At 43.6% G+C, this 22,325-nt stretch overlaps 1 protein-coding gene across 1 annotated transcript in view; it reads right to left on the reverse strand.

The window, feature by feature from the left end:
• FERMT3 (FERM domain containing kindlin 3) overlaps nucleotides 1-19,065 on the reverse strand; it is a 95,509-nt gene extending 76,444 nt beyond the window's left edge. The window contains exon 1 of the mRNA XM_073605373.1: nucleotides 18,093-19,065. The gene's annotated coding sequence lies outside the window, so the exon portion shown is untranslated. The remainder of the gene's footprint in view (nucleotides 1-18,092) is intronic.
• Nucleotides 19,066-22,325: the final 3,260 nt, after the last annotated feature.

Consider the following 22,325-nt stretch of genomic DNA (forward strand, 5'->3'; position numbering starts at 1 on the left):
TACAAAAGTCCGACAGCCGTCTGACAGACTTTCGACTGACTTTTGGCGGACTTTCAACGACCTTTTAACGACCGGACTTGCCTACTCACGATCACAACAAAGTCCGACGGATTCGTACGTGATGACGTACACCGGACCAAAATAAGGAAGTTGATAGCCAGTAGCCAATAGCTGCCCTAGCGTTGGTTTTTGTCCGTCGGACTAGCATGCTGACGAGCGGATTTTTCGACCGGACTCGAGTCCATCGGAAAGATTTGAAACATGTTCAAAATCTAAAGTCCGTCAGATTTTCGACCGAAAAAGTCTGCTGCAGGTCCGCTGAAACCCACACACGGTCGAATTGTCCGCCGGATTTGGTCTGTCGGCGTCCGTCGGACCAGTCCGGTCGAAAAGTCCGACCGTGTGTACGCGGCATTAAAGTGGTTATAAAGGCAGAAGGTCTTTTATCCCAATGCATTCTATGCATTAAGATAAAAAGCCCTCAGTGTGAATAAGCCCCCCTAATATTTACATGAGCCCCATCTCTATCCAGCGATGTGAACGAGTGCCTGGGCCGTCCGGGACTCTCCCTCCTGATTGGCTGTAACACAGCAGAGGCACCATTGGCTCCTGCTGCTGTCACTCAAAGTCAGTTAGCCAATCAGGAGAGAAAGGGGGCGGGGCCGAACCGTGGCTCCGTGTCTGAATGGACACACAGAGCTGCGGCTCGGTTCGGGTGCCCCCATAGCAAGCTGCTTGCTGTAGGGGCACTCAACAGGAGGGAGAGCCCAGGACCGCCGACAAGGGACCCAAGAAAAGAAGGATCTGGGTTGCTCTGTGCAAAATCACTTCACAGAGCAGCAGAGCCGTAGATAATTTTTTTTCCCGGGGGGGAGGGGGGTTCAGGTCTTTCAAAATCAAAGGCATCATTTACACTTTTATGTTGGGGGAGGTATGGTAAAATCATGTGACAGCAGAGTAGGGCCATTAAGCTTTGCAACGCAGTTCAACAAAAATTATCCCCATTCAATTGAATAGAACGCAATGTACATAATTGTGGTGCGGTAGTGTACTCATTAGTACAGCGAGCTCTACCTAAGCTCCCTAGTTTTTTTTCGTTCAACCCGCAGGGTTGAACCCAAAAAATACTCCCCGTGTTAACCAGACTTTAGATCTCATTCATATGTTCTAAATGGCCATGGAATGGCAAATATACCATGAATAGCTACAACCAGGATCCCAGATGTTCCAATTTTTGTCAGCTGCTCAGCCTGTTGACCTGAGTGATGGGCTGAAAAGAGCCACTACTGTTAACATGTATCTGTACATCCAGTGGTCCCCATGTTTATCCTCCAGGGAACAAAGCAAAACACATTGGGGTGTGGCCTGGCGGGAATACCGAGGTAGTCTCTCCCATTACTACTACATTACCATAGGACTCCAGGGATGTTTTTTTCTCTCTTCCCTTCAGTGACTACAGGAGCTGGGATGAGCTCCATCCCTTGCCGGTGTCTTGCCGAGAAAGTTCCCTCGCCGGATAAGTTCCCCCCTGTACTGCGCAGGCGCAGCGCCTGCGCAGTACGAACTACTGTCAGCCGCCGGAGATAGCCGAAGCTCAAACGCTTCAATCAGCTGTACACGGCACCTGCGCCCTAGGTCCAGGTTCCTTCCCCACCATCCAAGTGGACCTAGAGGGGGAATCTAAAAGAGCCGAGCAAAGCGAGGCCGTGCCCGAAGCGTGGCGAGCGAAGCGAGCCCGCAAGGGGCCCTCTTACAGGCGCCGTGTACAGCTGATTTTCAGCTATTCCGCTTTGGCTATTTCCGCCGGATCCTACTGCGCAGGCGGGGGGAACTTATCCGCCGAGCAGAACTTTCTCGGCAGCACACCGGCACTCCTGCAGCACATTCGGTATCATCTACATTACGCCCCACATCGATTGAGCCTGAGCGACACACTAACAAACCATGGGTCACAATGGTTACCTGCTGTGAGGGACACATTTCTGACCCTGGATGCAGAGAGATTTTATCCAAGGGCAAAAATGTATCCCTATCTGCAGGTAACCACTGGATGTGCAGATACATGTGGATACATGTCTACAGCAGCAGACAGCCTTGGCTCTTTTCAGCCCATTCCTCAGGTGTACAGGCTGAGCAGAGTATACTTGCTGCACCACGGTCATGTAGGATGTACGAATGAGACCCAAGACTGGATTTTAGCTAACCTAACTGTGCAAGTTGAGCACCCAGGACCACCAGGGAAGCCACCCAGGACCACCAGGGAAGCCATCCACACTGGACCACCAGGTATGCCCCCTAGACCCCCAGGGAAATACCAATCTGTGCCCAGGCAGCTGCCAATCAATGCCCAGGCAGCTGCAAATCAGTGCCCAATCCAATGCCTACCACTGCCAGTGCCACCAGGGATGCCTATCACTGCCTCATATCAGTGCCGCATATCAGTGCCCATCAGTGCCACGTATCAGTGCCCATCAGTTCCGCCTATCAGTGCCCATCAGTGCCCAGCAGTGCCGCCTATCAGTGCCCATCAGTGCCAAGCAGTGCCACCTATCAGTGCCACCCATAAGAACCCATCTTTGCAGCCTTTCAGTGCCCATCAGTGTCGCCCACCAGTGTCACCCATGAGTGCCCATCAGTGCTGCATATCAGTGCCACCCATCAGTGCCGCCTACCAGTGTCCATCAGTGACGCATATCAGTGCCCATCGTCAGTGCCCGTCAGTGCCCGCTCATTGGTGCCACCTCATCGGTGCTGCCTTATCAGTGCCTGTCAGTGCCACCTTATCAGTGCCCATCAGTGAAAGAGAAAAACTTATTTACAAAAATTTTTAAGAAACAAAAGCAAAACTTTTATTTTTTTCAAAATTTTCGGTCTTTTTTTTATTTGTTTAGCAAAAAATAAAAACCGCAGAGGTGATCAAATACCACCAAAAGAAAGCTCTATTTGTGGGAATTTAGTTTGGGTACAGTGCAGCATGACCGCGCAATTGTCATTCAAACTGCGACAGTGCTGAAAGCTGAAAATTGGTCTGGGCAGGAAGGTGTATAAGTGCCCTGCATTGAAGTGGTTAAACCTTAAAAAACTGCGTCCTAAAAATTTTATGAAATATTTTAAGAGATTTAAAAAAAAATATATATATTTTGCACTGCCTACCACAGTATGGTTGCGCCTGGTCAATATCGTTGGCTTTTATTCAGTCTTAAACTGTAGTATAAACCCAGCTTTTAAACTTGTACCTACAAGTAAGCCTATAATAACGCTTACCTGTAGGTATAGTGAATATTTCCTAAACATTTGGTATTTAGGTGATTTTCACATGGAAAGCCATCTGTGATGTCACCGGTGCATGCGCTCTGAAGGAATACCGCTTGGTTGTAATTCTCTTGGGGAGGAGTACAGTTCGTTCTGCATTTTTGTGACCCATTTTTAGGCAACAGCCAGCTATAGCCCGCTGTCAGCAGACATCGCTCCGCAGGTCCAGGCTGTGTAAAGATCCTAACTTTAAAGTCAGGATTCACCCAGAGGCCTGGACCAGCAGTTCGCTCAGCCTCTCAATGAACGGCTGAGACCCTGAGCCAGCCGCTCCTGCCCCCTCCACAGCCTGGTATTCCAGTGAGCGTGGGGGAGAGGGGGCAGAGCCAGGGACTGACAGTCACCATTCTTTGCTCACTGAAGGCTGAGAACTGAGTGATCAGCGGTCTTTGATCACTCTGTTGTTGGTCTTAGAAGCAGCTGGGGACAGATGCAACATTGGATTGATGCTCCATCCACCTAGTTAAGTATAGATAAAAAAAAAAAAAAACATCTCTTTTAAAGGGAAAAAAATGCCCTTCTCCCTCCTAAGAACCCTCCCTCCCCAAGCAAAGATTCACACTGTAAAATATGTCCCTTCCTCAATTTCCCCCCAAAAATGAACCCTCCCTGTCTCTAAACTGACTCTCCAAAGCAAAAATATCTCCCTCAGTCAACACCCTCTCCCCCAGCAAAGACTCCTAATTATGAAGAAAATCTCCATTCAATCAAACTCCCCTCCCAGAAGCAAATCGCTGCCATTAACCACCCCATCTAAACTTCTCTACAAGAAACTCCCCCCCCCCTTCTCCAAAAGCAAACCCACCCCCCTTTTCCTTAACTCCCCACCAAAAGAAACTCCCCCAGGCTGGAATTCTCACTTCCTCATTCCCAAAACAGAAAATTGATGCCTCCCCACTTACCAGACCTCAGATTCAGCATGGAACAGAAGCAGGAAAACTTTTGCATCCCCAGTCTCCCTTCGGCTGTGTCATATGATACCTCGAGGAGGAGTCTGGGAGTTCCCTCAACTGTGCACTGTCAATTGCCGGCATCTGAGACCTTGCAGTAATTTCATGCTTTTCAGGGGGGCCCCTTATTAAACTGAGGGGATTGGGCACAATAGAAGGGGGGCTGGCTACTGCATTCGGAAACTCTGATTGCTTCTACTGTGCTGATGCTGAGTATAAACATCAGGGACACTGTCTGGCCATTTTGCCAGGATGCTCTGGGGGGGGGGGGGGGGTTGAACACCCCTGAGCCCCTCTTATCTATGCCCCCGCAGAGCAGGAAAGTATAACATGTTTGTTATTTTTAAAGGAAAAAATTACTTTGAGGTAAATCATTCAATAGGGACAAATGTTTTGGTGACAAATGTCTATGATAAAAATTCCTCTCATTTTGGGGAGAGTTTCTCTTTTTTTCCTGTTACATATTCATGGCTGAACGTGAAGTCAAACCTTCCCAGTGGGACACAGGCAGCAACAAATAAACTGACAGCAGTTTGAAAACTGAAAGTAGATAAAAACACATTTATTCAGTTCTAATGCTTAGTACAGATGAGTAAAATTGGTCTGGTGATACCTGGTTTGCCCCCTAATCAAGTAAAACATGAAATGCCTCAATTCACAACCTTTGTCAATATAGCCTTTTGGAGATTTACATATTTAGAGGAATAAAAAAGAAACAAAAAATACCCTGTTAGTTCCAGGAATGTTACTACTACCATAATGTACCCTGGGGCACCACATGGTAGAGATGCCAATCCAATGATATGCCTCCTCACAAGCCTGTGTTATTGACAGCCAGTAGTAAATTCAATTAATATATCACTTGATATGGTCCACAGGATCACCGCCCCTTCCTATGTGCCAAACGCTGCGCTCACAGACCTAAACCTCACTGACAGCTGCCGCTTAAAAATTCGAACAGTGCAAAAATAATAAATGATTCACTATAACCTGCCCTTACCTCAAGTGAAATCAAATAGCAGCGCTAAAATTAAATAATAACAAAAAGAATATATATGTGTGTATATATTAATAAAACTAAAATGTGACAAACTATTAAGTATCACTCACTTAAGAGCAGAATATATTCTAGTGTTATCAAAAGCCATACAGTATATATTAAATTAATACACATAAAAAGTCCAATAAACAGTGACGTAGTGATGTAAGTGATGATTCATAAAATAATATGATATAGATCTTCAGTGAAAAAATCTTCCACCACACCGCTGTGAAATGTGATCTCCACTCCCCTTCAGCGAGCAAACTCACCAGCTACTTTTGCCTTACACTCTCGTGTTCGGCTCACAGGCTATTCCCACACAGTAGCGCCATACGAGGAAGCGGGGAAGCGGCTCCAGGAGACTCTAGGGAACGGGTGAGAGTGTTACCGAACACCTAGCTGCCTGGGTCCGCCGTGACCACCATACGTCCGTCCATCATTTGGAGAGTGTTTTTTTGGTGATGACCATGTTTGCTGTGCTTCTTTGCTTGATTCAAGTTTATGAAATGTGAGTTCAATGGTGGAGGAGAGTGTTGCTTGTATTAAAGTTTATTGCGTTACTGCACTATTGGATCGCTTTTCTTTTTTTCATGTGGAGAGTACGCTTGTATATATACTCTGGACACCCAACAGGGATTGAGTGGAGGTTATCACTGTGCCCCCTACTGTGTGGGGGCACAGTGTTTTATTAATATATACACACATATATATTCTTTTTGTTATTATTTAATTTTAGCGCTGCTATTTGATTTCACTTGAGGTAAGGGCAGGTTATAGTGAATCATTTATTATTTTTGCACAGTAGTAAATTCAAGCCTATTTATAGGAAATTTTGTTTAAAGGATAAAGCCACTCAAAAATGATACTTTAGTTATGAGTGATACCCAGTAGACCAGAGAGATATATCTAACATAGTTCCCAGCTGTGTTTAAAGAATATGTAAATCCTCCCCATGTAAAACAACCCATTTAGTTTAAAATATAAATTAAAGGCAAAACATTTGTGTATTCATATAAAAAAAAAAAAAAAAAAAAAACATTCTAAATACCTCTTTTTCCCTTTTTCATAAGTGATCACGTAATCTCTGCTCTCGTCTGCATAGGGAGCTCAGAGAGCTGAGGGAGGAGAACACCAACGATTTTACACAAAGGAAGCAATACAAAGAGAACAGGATACTTTTTCATACAAGTGCATGATACAGCAGGCACATAACAGGAATATGAAATGTTGGGTTTACATATTCTTTAACCACTTAAGGACCAGCCTCGTTTTGGATTTTAGGTGTTTACATGTTTAAAACAGTTTTTTACTGGAAAATTACTTAGAACCCCCAAACATTATATATGTTTTTTTTTCTAACACCCTAGAGAATAAAATGGCGGTATTATAAGCGCACTTTTTTTGGAAAGAATTCACTTTTTTGAATAAAAAAAAAATACAAAAGTAAAGTTAGCCCAATTTTTTTTATATTGTGAAATATAATGTTACGCCAAGTAAATTGATATCCAACATGTCACGCTTCAAAATTGCGCCCGCTCGTGGAATGGCGTAAACTTTTACCCTCAAAAATCTCCATAGGCGACGTTTAAAAAATTCTACAGGTTGCATGTTTTGCATTACAGAGGAGGTCTAGGGCTAGAATTATTGCTCTCGCTCTACCGGTCGCGGTGATATCTCACATGTGTGGTTTGACCACCGTTTCCATATGCGGGAGCTACTCACGTATGCGTTCGCTTCTGCGCGCAAACTCGTCGGGACGGGGGTTTTTTTTTTTTTTTTTATTATTTTTATTATTTATTTTACATTATTTTATTTATTTTTACATCATTTAAAAAAAAAAAAATGTGTCACTTTTATTGCTATTACAAGAAATGTAAACATCCCTTGTAATAGAAAAAAGCATGACAGGACCTCTTAAATACGAGATCTGGGGTCAAAAAGACCTTAGATCTCATATTTACATTAAAATGCAATTAAAAAAAAAAAAAAAAGTCATTTAAAAAAATGACATTGAAAAAAATGTGCCTTTAAGAGGCGTGGGCGGAAGTGATGTTTTGATGTCGCTTCCGCCCAGCAGTGTCATGGAGACAAGTGGGCGCCATCTTAGCCTCACTCGTCTCCAGGAACAGGAGGGAGATGGACGCGATCGCCTCCGCCGCTACCGACGGCTCCGGTAAGCGGCGGAGGGCACCGGATCACGGCAGGAGGGGGGGGCCCTCTCCCGCCACCGATAAAAGTGATCTTGCGGCGAATCCGCTGCAGGGACCACTTTTATCAGAAACCGGACCGCCGCATGAAAACGGGGATACCAGGGTATGAATGGAACTGCTGTGTATCTGCTAAAGGGCAGCATGTTACTGTGGTGCCAGGAAAGCGATTTTGCATGCGTTCCCGACACGCACAAATGTGATAGCAGGCTAAATGTCTCAGTTACATTGGTGGTCAGTGTCAATCTTCTCATTACATTGGGGCTTGGTGTACAATCCTTTCATTCATGCTAGCGGCCAGTGTAAATCCCCATTACATTAGTGGTCAGTGTAAATCCCCATTACATTGGTGGCCAATGTAGAAACTCCTCTTTATATTGGTAATCAGTAAAAAAAATCCAAAATTGCATTTGTGGTCAGTTTCAAATCCTCACCTACATTAGTGGTCCACATAGAAGCCCCCTTTAAATGAGTGGTGAGTGTAAATCCCCCTTACATTGGTGGCCAGTGTAGAAATCCCCCTTTATTGGTTGTTGATGTAAAACCCCTCATTACATTGGTTGTCAGTGTAAATTCTTTATTACATTGGTAATCAGTGTACATTTCCCTTTACATTGGTGGTAAGTGCAGAATTGCCCTTACACTAGTGGTCAGTGTAAATCCCCCTTTACATTGATGGGCATTGTAAATCCCCCCTTACATTGGTGGTTGGTCTAGAAGTGTCACCTTACATTGGTGGTCAGTACAAATCCCCTCAACAGTGGTTGTCAGTGTAAACTCCCCCTTACAGAGAGGTCATTGTATATCCCCCTTACACTGGTGGATGGTTTAAATTCTTTTATTACATCAGTCTCAGTGAAGAAATCCCTCTTTATTTTGATGGGTGGTGTAAAATCCCCCATTACATGGTGGTCATTGCAAATTCCCCTAAGATTTCCAGCTTTGCTCTACATGATTCTGAATTTGCCACAGTGTACTAACTAATCCCATCCCCCCACCACTGTCACTGATCCCATGAACCCCCCCAGCATTGTCACTGATCACACTCCCCCAGCACTGCCACTGATTCCAGGAGTCCTAGGATCTCTAGGATTTTTTTGTGTATTGATGGGTCCCCTCACATCCCCAGTCCATGGTGTGCAGGCAGTGAGTAGATGATGTGCTGTAACCTTTAGCAACCAATCAGTGAGCAGTAATGATGTGCACAAACCTCTTGCAGCCAATCATTGAGCAGTAATGATATGCAGTAACCTCTAGCGACCAATCAGTGAGCAGTAATAATGTGCAGTAACCTCTAGAAACCGATTAGTGAGTGGTAAGGATGTCCAGTAACCTCTAGCAACCAATCAGTGAGCAGTATTTATGTGCAGTAACCACTAGCGACCAATAAACAAGCACAAGTCATGTGCTATAACCTCTATCAAATAGTAAATGAGCCAATATGTGTGCTGTAACCTCTAGCAGCCAATCAATGAGCGGTAATAATAGACCTGTAACCTCTGGCAGCCAATCGCAATTGCTGCCTGATTTGATTCAGTAAACTGCTATTTTTTTGTATGTCTCAGAGCAGGTGAAAAATGAAATTGCATGGAGGGGAGGGGGCAAGAAAATGTTTGCCCGGGTCCAATCCATATTAAAGACGGCCCTGGTTAGGAAGATGCTGGCCATGGTGTCTAGATGTATGCTTCTGCTTTGACAGCAGGAGGATTGAGAATGGTACTATGAAACATTAGTGGAAACATGACTAGAAGGATCTTTTAGCCTTGTCAGAGGAACAGTAGTATCCTCCATCAGACTCATTGAGTTTCTGAAAGGAACTGAATTTAACTAACTGGTGTGGCAATGACTGCATCACTAGCATTTTGGTCAGGTGACAGTTTAAAAGGTAGACCATGTAAACATAGGTGTGAGTTTCTGTTTTGTTTTCCAATACACTCTGCAGTGAATGACAGGCAAATGTGGAGAAGAGGAGTGGAGTATACTCTAGTTTGGTTGGTGGTAAGGATGTAGCCTCATGCCCCCACCACCAATGCTGCTTTTGCTTAAAACACAAGTCGTATAACTAGAGATTAGTGTTCTCTAAGATGAATGTGGGGTGTTGTTAAAGCAAGGAGTGGGAATTAATCCCCTAGAGGGCACGTTGGAAACCACAAACAAGTGCTTTGAAAAGAACATAGACTATCATAGAAGGATTAGGCATTTAACCTCTTCACACCTGGAATCAACAGACACCAGCGTCCCATGTTCACCTTCTCAAGATGATTAAATGAGACTAATAGTAACACTGCGCTAACCCAATGTGAAAAAATCAAAGCTGCTACACACAGATGTGACCAATATTCAAAGTGAACTAAAGTAAAAAATGTAGCGCTAAAACAAAACCAAAATGTGAACATATGAATAAAATTCAGTGGCCAGTGGATATTGCCCACTGGAACATGAAAAGAACAAAAAACCAAGATTATATGTGAATAAAGCTCAATAACTCATGAATGTTATCTACTAAGACATGAGTATAGATAGGTGAAATAATAAAGTCCCGTAGTGCAATAAATGTGCAATCCAATGTAAGTGAAATCAAGTGTAGGGAATAGTGTGCCTTGACCGACGCGTTTCGTCCAATTGGACTTCTACAGGGGCATCTTTGATTCCCTACACTTGACTTTACTCTACGTGATCATGCTTTTATTTGTTTTGTATATTGGTTTTATCCAATAAATTTATCTTTTGATCCGCACTATTGGCACACTCCAATTTTTTCTCTCCCCATACCCCTGGGACCTGACACGAGATTTGGATACCTCCATCTTTTCCACACGGTTCCCTTTGATCGATGGTCATCGTCGCAGCTGGTCGAGCAAAAAGGGGATGTCCCTTGAGATCCGGGACTTCCATCCCCCTCCAGGATAGTCATCCTTTTGGATCTCTAAGCCTGTTTGATTCGGTGTTGCTGACATTCGAATCCACCTGTTCTGGTAAGAGTATTTCATCTATTTCCATCTCAAGATTTCCATGCTGATGAACCGCATACTAGAAGATCTTTCACTTACATTGGATTTCACATTTATTGCACTACGGGACTTTATTATTTCACCTATCTATACTCATGTCTTAGTAGATAACATTATTGAACTTTATTCACATATAATCTTGTTTTTTTGTTCTTTTCATGTTCCAGTGGGCAATATCCACTGGCCACTGAATTTTATTCATATGTTCACATTTTGGTTTTGTTTTAGCGCTACATTTTTTACTTTAGTTCTCAAGATGATTAACTGTTACAAGATGAGGGTGTCAAGCAAGCTCCATGCCTCACCAGTCTTCTGTGTCCTTCCTTGCATACACAACACTTCAGAGATGCTGGACTCTCCTTTATGGATTCTCTCCCCCATAAAGGCTCACTTCACAGAAATCCATTACTTTATGTTAATCAAGGCCTTACTCTTGTGACTACCCAGGCCAGATCCCTAGGTTAACCCTGTGCCAGAAGGGACCCCAATATAAGTATCCCTCCGTGAGGTGAGGGACATAAAGCACACCTGTTCTCCCACCCAACAGGATCACTGTCTCTTGCCACAGTCACTTGCTTCCTCCTCAAACTGGCTGCCATCACTTGAGATTGTATCCCAACTTTTAAGATTAGAACAAAAGGAGGGGTTTGGGAGTTTAAATGAGGTGTGGGGGATCAGACATCTCCATCCCTAAATCCTTATGCAACTTTTAAGATCACATTTGGAGAACACAAACTTTACTCAACCACAGGTTGTTACCTTGTGCAAATGCGGTGAGGGAGGTGAGAACTTCCGTTTGGATCACTTAGGCACAACCAGAGAATAAGATAGCGGTCGTTGCAACTTTTTATCTCGCACAGTATTTGCTCAGCTTCCCAGCAAAGGTGGCGCAACTTTTACAAATGCAGTGAAATAATGCGTCGTAACATCGTCATAACTGCGTCATAACATCGTCATAACATCGCGCCCCGCCGGAAATCTCTATGGTCAGCATCCGGGCCGGTCGGTTCCTTCTCCGGTTTGCCAATGGCAGGGGCGAGCCGGGTGAAGTACTGAAGGGCGGTGGGAGGGAGTTGTCCCCTCCCACTGCTATAAGAACCATCAAGCAGCTGAACAGCTGCTATGATCATTCTTATGGTGAAGGGAATCGCCGGCTCTAAAAGACGATATCTGAATGATGCCTGTAGCTGCCACCTCCTAAATATGGGAGATTGTTGTCACATGTACCATACAGCCAGTACTTGCCAGATATTCCTGCAGCTCCTTTAATGTTGCTGTAGGCCTCTTGGTAGCATCCTTGACCAGTATTCTTCTCATCTTTTCATCAATTTAGAAGGGATGTCCAGTTCTTGGTAATGTCACTGTTGTGCCATATTTTCTCCACTTGATGACTATCTTCACTGAGTTCCATGGTATATCTATTACCTTGGAAATTCTTTTGTATCCTTCTCCTGACTGATACCTTTTAACAATGAGATCCCTCTTATGCTTTAGAGGCTCTCTGCAGACCATGGCTTTTGCCATTAGATGCGACTAAGAAAATGTCAGGAAAGACCTACTGGAACAGTTGAACTTTATTTGGGGTTAATCCGAGGCTCTTTAAATGATGGCAAGTGTGTACTGACTCCTATTTAACATGAATGTTTGAATGTGATTGCTTAATTCTGAACACAGCTACATCCTCAGTTATAAGAGGGTGTGCACACTTACACATTAGTTTTTTATTTTTAGTTCTCCACCCTAAAAGATTTCAGTTTGTTTTTCAATTGAGTTGTACAGTTTATAGGTCACATTAAAGGTGGAAAAAGTGGTTCAACCCGCGTTTGAAATAGTGCCAAGGCAAAGTGCCAGTTGAGGAATGCCACTTGCCACGCTGCCTGCCACCAGATGAGGAATGCCACTTGCCACGCTGCCGCACCTCCGACATTCTGCACACTGTGAGGGCGGAAGAGCGGTGATGCTAGGCGGGCGGAGAGAGATATCATCTCTGCTCGCCAGCCCACTTCTCTCATTCGCCCGCTCGCTTGCCTCTCTGATCCTCCGGTGCTCTCTCACCCGCCTTACAATGTCATGCCGCCCGCCGCGGCCCGGCTGCAAAGACGCTATGGCCAGGTAGTGGGCCGCGGCCCGGGGGTTGACAACCCCTGCTATACACCCCTTAGGACTGTATAAAATGGGGAAAAGAGAAACTTCCACATGTCATAAATGCCTAGTGGCAGAAGGATCTTTTCTACATATGATATGGGAATGTAATAGGATACGCCCTCTATGGTCACAGGTGACCCAATTTATTGCTGATACATTTGATCTCCCGCATATCTGTAGACCCTTGCTAGGACTTCTGGGCATAATTGAGGATAAAGTTATGCGTAAAAGCATGAGAACCTTACTATGATTACTATTCTTTTATGTCCGTAAGTTGATTGCCATCAATTGGAATAGAAGAGACCACCTTACGTTGACCTCTTGGAAGGGCCTGGTTAATGCTAATGTTACACTATATAAGCTGACTTATGAAGCCAGGGGATGCCCAAACAAAATGTAATAAAGTTTCGGGTAAATGGATTAACTCTGACGATACAGTGCCAACTAACACTTAAGCAATCTCTTTTGGAATATGTATGAACTGAGATCTGAATCGCAATACTTGAATATGGTTTATGGATACTGGACAAATAATAGCACATGTCACAAGAGTTGATGGAGGGATTTCGCCACCAGACTGGTTTTATTTTTTATATACATGAATATGTTCTACGTTTTACATTTGAATGTAACACGTACAAAACAGAAAAAGTGCTATTTGTACAATTGGCTATATAGAGTTTAGCAGTACGGATACTTAAGATATAGTAAGAATAATGATATGGTTTTATGTACACCTATGTATGTAATCTGCTTTCATTTTTCCTTCTGTGTATGTACACTTGGCAAATAAAAACTTAAAAAAAAGGGTGGAAAAAGTACTGAAATGATTTATCTTTGTCTCATTTTTTTTACATCACAGAAACCTGACATTTTAACAGGGGTGTGTGTAGACTTTTTATATCCACTGTAAATCTCTCATTAAAGCGATATTAAAGTATTAAAGTCTTGTCTTTTTTTGTTTAAAAATAATAAACATGTTATACTTACCTGCTCTGTGCAGTGGTTTTGCACAGAGCAGCCATGATCCTCCTCTTCTTGGGTCCCTCGCTGGTGCTCCTAGCCCCTCCCTCCTGCCGATTGCCCCCACAGCAAGAAGGTTGCTATGGGGGCACCCAAGCCGAGCTGCTGCTCTGTGTGTCCATTCAGACATGGAGCTGCGGCTCAGCCCTGCCCCCTCTCTCTCCTCATTGGCACACTGACTTTGATTGACAGCAGCGAAAGCCAATGGCGCCCACTGCTGTGTCTCAGCCAATCAGGAGGGGGAGTCCCGGGCAACTGAGGTTCTCGTGCAACATCGCTGGATCGAGATGGGGCTCAGGTAAGTATGAGAGGGGCTGCTGCACACTGAAGGTTTTTTATTTTATTGCATAGAATGCATTAAGATAAAAAAAGCTTCTGCCTTTAGAACCACTTTAATCTTCACATACATGTGAAATCAGTTCATATAGTTTAACAGGGGTAGAACTGGCTGTGCTGCTGAACATAACACTATATCTAGCGGTTAGCCAAAAGATAAGTCACATAAGGAATCATATGCAGCCCATGTCTGTGATGGATAATATCTGTAGCAAGTCCATAGTTTCTGGAGTCCCTGAATAAGGAGTTTGTTGTCAACAGAGAAGAAATCACATTGCAGCAGTATGTCCTGATAGATGAACTCCCATTGGACAACAGCCTTGGGCTGGTCCTTTGCAGATATATATACAGTATACCCCAGGATAGACAGGATATGACACATCTGCAGAGGGAGAAGTCACATGCGACCCAGCCCCAGCAGCAATTAGCCAGCATTAATTAAAGAGACACTAGACGATAATTACTGTAATGTGGCATAATAACCAAAAAGTGACAGTAACTAAGAGCATCTGCTTACACAAAGAATAATTTTTACTTGGAGGAAGACTGTTGGGAATAGATGAGGAAGAAGCTTAAAGTGGTTATAAAGCTAAAACATTTTTTTTACTTTAATGCATGCCCTGAATTAAGATCAAAAACATTTTACAGCTTGCTTTTCTCCCCCACCTCCTGAAATACTTACCTGAGTCTTCAGGGAATACCTATACTTGAATACAAGTGGAGGCATACAGCCCCAAAATTAAAATGTCAGTTTTGGGTGTCCCCACATTCTGACAAGTGAGCATATTGAGGCTGTGCTGGGGGCCCCCGGCTAGGCCTTGGGGATTGTTAAAGCTCCTGAAGAAGCGACCAGGTCGCGTAACATATTGAGCGCAATTTAAAAGGTCAATCGAGGACAAGCAAAACCCCAATGTCTGAAGGATATGTGAATTCTGTTGTATATTTTACATGCATAGGGCTTATATGCAAATTTATCCTCTAGGGGGATACACAAATAGTCTGCGACCCACTACTGTTTTAATAGAAACAATTCTGCAATCTAATTGTTATATTGTATACAAAATATTTTAATGCAGATCAATGAATTTGCTAATATATATATACACACATATATATATATATATATATATATATATATTATATATATATATATATATATATATATATATATATATATACATATATATATATATACCTATAAAGTCCATGATTTTTTTTGAGTTTCCAATTATGAATACCTGAGTCTTCAACCAATCCAGCACTGTGCACGGCTTCATCATTTTTCTCCCCCTACTTAATAGAAGTAGGCTTTAAATAATTGAAATATAATGTGGAAATGATTATATGATATTAAATTGTGATCATAGATACCATAGATGGGGTGTGGCAGACGTGACAGATGAAGTGCACTATGCTTAATAAGAGGATGAAAATGAGCGAGTATGATTGTGATTCATGTTCATGGCTTTATCAACAAATGTGAGCGCTGACAAAATGATCAATGGCTTCTTGACAGCTGCAACTGTATTTTATTACGGGTACTGCTGATGTGCAGCAAGAAACAAATACCTTTCTTTAAAGAGAATTATGGGAATCAAAAAAAAAAAAATCATATTCGCCTAGATAGCTGCAGCCCTGATCTCAACTGCAGCTGTCCCTCGCCACCTCTAAGAACAAGAACTGAGCGATCAAACACAGTTTACCACTCAGCTTTCTGTCCTCAGCTCGGCTCTGGCTCTCCAGCACTCACTGGAGCGCTGGGTTGTAGAGGGTGAGGGTGAGGGAGCAGCTGCCGGTCCAGGCTTCTGGGGGGATCCTGACCATATGAAAGGGTTGCCACCTCATCCCTTTAAACCTGAACACATATGAATTACACAGGTTCTGTGGCTGATTAAGGTGGTAATTAAACTCACTTGGTGCCTTATCTGCAGTAAACTAGCCTCAGAACCTGTGTAATTCATATGAGTTCGGGTTTAAAGGGATGAGGTGGCAACTCTACCATATGGTCGAGATCTTTTCAGATCGTGGACTACTGAAAATAGTTCACAGGAGTGCAGAACTAACTGCACTACTGTGTCCCACAGGAGAAGTACAGCCAAAACAGCTTTGTCCATACTTCTCCTTTAAAGAAGACAAGACATACAAGACAAGAAGCCTCTCTAACCATCAGGAGCCATTTCCACTCCAAAAAAAAATACTTTCATTTCTGCATGGACTTCAATGTATTTTTCTGAATGGTGAAATTTCTCTAGTTCCAGATTCCACCTAAATTTTGGCAAAGCGAAATCCCCCCAATTTTCATCATCACTAACTTTAAGGGATTGAGTAAGGGATGGAGTGATCAAATGAGACATTATTTCTAGCTGTTGCATCATAGATTAGGGCCATTTCTAAGACTGTGAAAGACTGTGCAGGGGTATGTTACACACGAAGTGCATAGGTCAGAGGTTCCCTAAACCCACTAACCAGACCTCAGATACAGCAGAAATTCAGAGGAAGTCCTCCCTTCAGATAAGTCGTGTGATAGAAGTGAGGAGTAGCTAAGGAGAGCCTCCCTCAGGTCTGAACTGCAGCTGCCTGTATGACAGGCGACAGAAGCGCCAGTTGCAGTGCAAGAGGCAATGTAGAGCTGCTAAAAATGTTGGGTTGTCATCACCTCAGGACCCCAGGCACCCCTCAAGAGATGCAAGACTTTTGCCACAGATGTCCAACCCTACCAACGCCCGTGTTGTGGATGTTATGGGAGGTTTAGATCCCCTATCCTCCCATACACATATACCCCAGATCAGGCATGTACTGGCCATTGGGACTACAGGGAGTTTCCCGGTGGGCCGATGGCTCAGTGGGCCGATTTCAGTGACAGTGGACCGCTGCCTCCCTCCGGTCCTCTGTCCCCCCCCCCCCCGCAGTGCTCACCTCCTCTCCCTAGCTAGTTATGCAGCGCGCCTGAATACAGACATGATGCTCAGGAGTCAACACTGAGAAACTCATCATACGATCTGGAAGGAGGGCGGCCTCACTTTCCTGCCTAATCTTGTCCCATTGGGGGGGGGGGGCGCCAAACTGATTCTTTGCCCCAGGTGAAATAATGTCTAGCTTCCCCACTGGTACTGTCTATAAGAAAAATAATGTAGAACGGCTAATGGCTGGTGGGGGGGGGGGGCTTGGGTGGCAAGCCGTCATGGGAGAGACCTGTCAAAGTGGGCCAGTCTGGATGAAGTCCAGGGCCAAATTTTTGTCCCAGTCCAGCCCTGCCCCAGATCTGTGCACAAGCTGTGAATATCAAATTTAAACATGCTTGGAATAAACATAGGCCTAAGCACGGATTGAAAAAAAAAAAAAGTATTTTTCTGTCACCACTCTCATATTTCTTTGCTTCTACAGCTTCCTAAATGTTCTAGGTTGAATTTCAAAATTTGGTAGACTGGTTATCTCAAAATGTTTGCTAATATACACATCAGTTGGAGCGATGATTATTAATAAATCATCAATAGCATATGTTTCTAATAAGATAGGAGTAATATCTAGTGATAATATAAAAGAGTTTCACCTCTAGTACAGCCCCTTGCAGAAGGAAGTAGGAAAAGAAAAGATATTTCTTAAAAATCATGTTTACGTAGGCCTTTTTATAGTCCATGCTGCAATGGAAGCCATGAGTACTAATTTAATGTGGATGGGATCCGGTGGTTAGACATCAATGATATTGACATAATTTCAGGAGTTAGTACAATTGCTGTAACTTACTTTTTTAAAATGCAATTCTAAGTATTCAATTTCCAGTATCCTGCTAATGCGGAAATTATTTACTATTAAGCAATTCATTGCATAAAAGATTCTACATGTGATATTTGGGGATTTTAAAACCAGTTATAGAGTTCTTCGCACACTTCTTTAGACCTCATATCCTACTTTCGAACAAGCCCACTAACAGCTCATGGTACATATGCTGGGCAAAGTCTGTCCTGGTCTCATCAGAAATCTAACAAATTGAATTGTTCTTACAGTGTTAATAAATTCGATATAATTACATGACCATACATTAAAATTAGTTGAAAAGTTAACTTACCTTTTTGTTCTTTGCGGAAATATCTTTAGTGTCTTTTCAGTTCCTCTGTTTAACCGACTTTCTGAAGAAGTTTGCAAACTCAGAGATCTATCAGGGACATTTCTGTTCCCTTTATATACTGTCTCCTCCCTTCTTTCCGGTCTCAGTTGGCCCGCTGTTTCTCTCGTATCTTGTAGTTGCCTTCAATCATTCATTTCTTTTCATTTGCTTTTTTATTTGTCGTGTATTTCATTTTTGTGCACCTACCATTTCTCTTCCTTTACTATGTTCTGTTATGTGTGGCGTATTCACCCTCATATGAGCATTTCCTGTGTGGTTTCTGTTTTTTTCACCTTTGCCCAAAGCTTTCCTCTTTGTGATTGTGTGATCTCTTTAATACTTTTTCGCCTATTTCATTCTTTTCTTAACCAAGCTTAATTGCCTAGTGCCTCTTTAGGACCTCATAGCCTATTCGTCTTCAGACTCTCTTCAGCACAGCAGTGTTCTCTGGTCTTCAGAGGTCTCCTCAGCTTTTATCTTCAGAAGGATTTTGCCCATACCCCAGTTATTTCCAGTGTACTGCGTTGCTCTGCTCGCCTCAGCTATTGCTGTTGTGATAAAACACTGAACCCACACCAATTTTGTCTTCTTCCTCCTTCAGTTTCCTCTCTTAGCAGCACTTCCCCTTTACAACAGTTATTAGTGTTCACCCGAATTACAGTCTCTGATGACCTGTATACTACAAACAGCAGACCATTCTATTTTGGACAGTCAGGTGTGGTGGTACCAGTCAGCCCTGGGAAATGCCACCAGCACCTCTACTAGACAGTCTCTTCCTTTTGATACAGCTTTTATGATTGCCCAGACTATTGTTTAAAGAAATATCCTATATCATAAATATGTAATGCAATCTGCTCTAGATTTTTTTTTTTTTTTTTACTGTTATGTATAATGGCTATCAGTTTGTATATTAATATGTGTAAGGCAGGAACAGTACTTCCCTTATACTGACACAACATGGCCTATATACGCTTCTGAGATATCTGCATGTCTAAGTGGTGACTGCATTGGTTAAAATGTTCTGTACGAAAAGTTTTCTTAATCGGCTGCCTTTCTCCTCGCACACAGCGATTACATGCAGCACATATAGACCTTGCATTATCAAGCAGCAATGGCACTTAAAGTGTGCTAAATAGCACTAAAAGCTTGTTGCAATGACATGCCATAAAACTGTCTGGTAAGGTAAAGAAAGAAACAGTGTCTCATAATAGCCCCCCCCCCAACCCTCAAAAAGATAAACTCGCCAATTCATGCTCCCGCGCTACCTCCACTCTTGGTAACTCCAGTGTCAGGTAGTGTCAGAGTTTACCATGCTTGATAATGTCATTGCCCCTCCCGGAAGGAGAGTGTTCAAGTTTGACGACTGGCCAATTAGCCCTGAGTTTCATTACATAGGGGAGGTCACATGCTCCCTAAACTAGAAAACCCTGTACCTGGAAGCCCCTGAGCAAGGGGTCCAAGGTAGCAAGGAGGCACTGTCACTTTGCCCAATTAGTGTCTCTTTAAAGGTATTGTACACTTTCAAATGTTTTCACAGTTTTAAAAGATCACCTTTGGAACATGTTATATGTTCCTCCTGTTTTTACGGTGGAACATGTAATGTTTTCCAGCATCTGCAACCTCCACCCCTCACCCTCCTCCCTGTGACAGTGGGCAGGGGATTCTCTTCCCTTACCCGCTGTTACTATTTGAAAACAGGACAGCCGTGCAGGGCTCCACCCACATGGCCGTGTCATTTTTTCACAATTTTCTGTGAATGACCGCCTACAAGTACTGTCAGCCACTGTAGCTGAAGGCTTGTAGTTTTCACTGAGCTGCGAGGGCACTGGTAAGCGCTCTCGAAGTCCCCCCTCCCCTTTCTGTCAGACGAAGGGAGAAAAGAGAGCGGCTCTATTTGGGTTCGTCGCACCGCCGCCCAGCTTCCTGCCTGCTGTTTCCCTTCCCATGATTGGCCACAGCAGAGGGCCAATCAGAGAGAGAGTCACAGCTTTAGAATCACCTACTAAAACTGCTTCCAGGCCCTCTCCGCACCTGCGATGCCATTGCTCTCTTCAGCTGTACTCCCCTGATGGTGGCCCTGCATGTGGGAGTTGGGAGAAGGGTGTGGGTGCTTTTTCGTGGGGGGGCGGCTTTTTTGCTGCCCCCCCACAAAGTGCTGCCCTAGGCCTGGGCCTTGTCGGGCTAGGCCAAAACACAGCACTGGGTGGTGCTACACTAATGTAATAGAAAAATATCTTTCAGCTGCTTGTAAGCTCTCTGTGTGTCTGTGAATGCTCTGCTTGCTTGTATATGTATCATATCTAAGTACTATGTAGCTCTCACCTGCACCAACACTAGACTGAGAGATCCAGGGATTTTGGTATATATTGTTTCTTCACAGGAAGTTCTTAAACTACAGACAGAGGTCATACATTAACCTATGTAGCATCCCTCATATTTCTACACAAATAGAAAGTTCTGATACAGGAATGTGAAAATTTACTCTACTATAGGCTGTGTGTACAGGGCAACAAATTACACCATTAAATGACATAATCAATGCACATCTTATGAAGGTGAAAAACACAAGGTGCAGGTAGGAGGGTTTATAATGCATTTAAGCACACTACAAGATACCTTAAGTTAGCTATACACAGCTATATTTATTTTTTTCGTTCAGTCTGTGGTAGAATGAGAGAGAACCATCTGATTCTCCCATCTTCTCTAAAAAACACACATGATGGAATTCCCACTGCCAGGTTTTGTATTCAGCAGTCACAGCACCTGTGGCTGTCTGAATCTGATAGGATGCAGTCACTGTTTGGCTGATAATTTTCCGCTTGTCTGAGTCACCTTTTTAATTGATTTCTGTCAAGCAAGGCGGTGCTTGCAGGGCCACCCATGGCTTGAATTTCCAACCAACCATCTATGGCCAGCATTATGTGCTGTGAGTGGGCCACCACTCACCTATGTGTATTTTAGCTCTTGCATTCTCTGTTATACATATAAAATAAAAAATAAAATTCGGCTTGCAGAATGGGAACTCCTAATACTCCTTGTCAACTGTGCAGACCCAGGAACCCAAGCATCTTGCCAATAAAGTCCATGAGGGTTATACATTTCTTTATGTATTATAAAAAAATTTAAATATCATTAAAAATGTGTGGCAGCGGGGGACGCATGCGCGGCGCAATGCGGGATAGACTTGTTTGCTGAGAGCTCTGTCTGACCAGAATCGCCAGGCCTGATTCCCAGGGCCAATCTTCACCAAAACCGCCAGAAATACACCACCACCCCTGGGGAACATTGCGGTGCATGCAGTCAAACAAAAAGAGGAGCAAACGCCGCTCCGGACACTCACTTACCAGCTACCTTCTCAGCCTGGAACAACAGAAGGGGAAGATGTCCCAAAATGGCGCCGGCTCACAGGTTGCCTCAAACAGCTCCACGCTGAGACAGCCACTGCCTACAAAAGACTGTGAGTACAACTTGCCCCTGTCTAAAGCAGACCCAGTCTCTCGGCCATATATGAGAAGTTGGCTGATAAGATACAGCTTGAACTTCACAAATCTACAAATGTACTAGCACAGGAGATTGCTAACATAGGAAGCAGTACAGATGTACTGGAGACTAGGCATGATGAACTCTCCCTTGCACACAGTGATCTCAGGAGAGATTATGAGACACTTGCAGACAGCTTTTCTTTTATGCAGGCACACGTGATAGATTTGGACAATCGAAATCGCAGAAACAACATTAGAGTACGTGGTATCCCAGATTCTACCATTGAGCTCTTCCCTGCAGTGTCAAAGGTCTTCCACATGCTCTTGCCTGACAAGCCCATATCAGCCTTTACATGTGACAGGATTCACAGAGCACTTCGTCTCAAGCCACCTCCTGATAATGTGCATGAAGGACTATCCTTCTCACTAAAGAGGATATCATGAGGGCATCCAGAAATACAGCAAATATCGAGCTGGGTGGCTTCAGATTGCAAATTTACCCTGACATCTCCCCGGCTACCCTAGACCGTAGACGCAGGATGAAAGAATTTACCACAATTCTGCAGACAGCCAGAATCAAATATCGATGGGGTTTCCCATTCAAATTGTCGGTGATGCACAATGGCACCACTCACATGGTCTACAACATAATCGAAGGAAAAGATTTACTCGTCAAGCTGAGCCTGCTAGATCCTGAACCCCCGAACCGTCT

This window comes from Aquarana catesbeiana, linkage group LG11, assembly GCF_042186555.1.
Source record: "Aquarana catesbeiana isolate 2022-GZ linkage group LG11, ASM4218655v1, whole genome shotgun sequence".
NCBI classification, from domain to species: domain Eukaryota; kingdom Metazoa; phylum Chordata; class Amphibia; order Anura; family Ranidae; genus Aquarana; species Aquarana catesbeiana.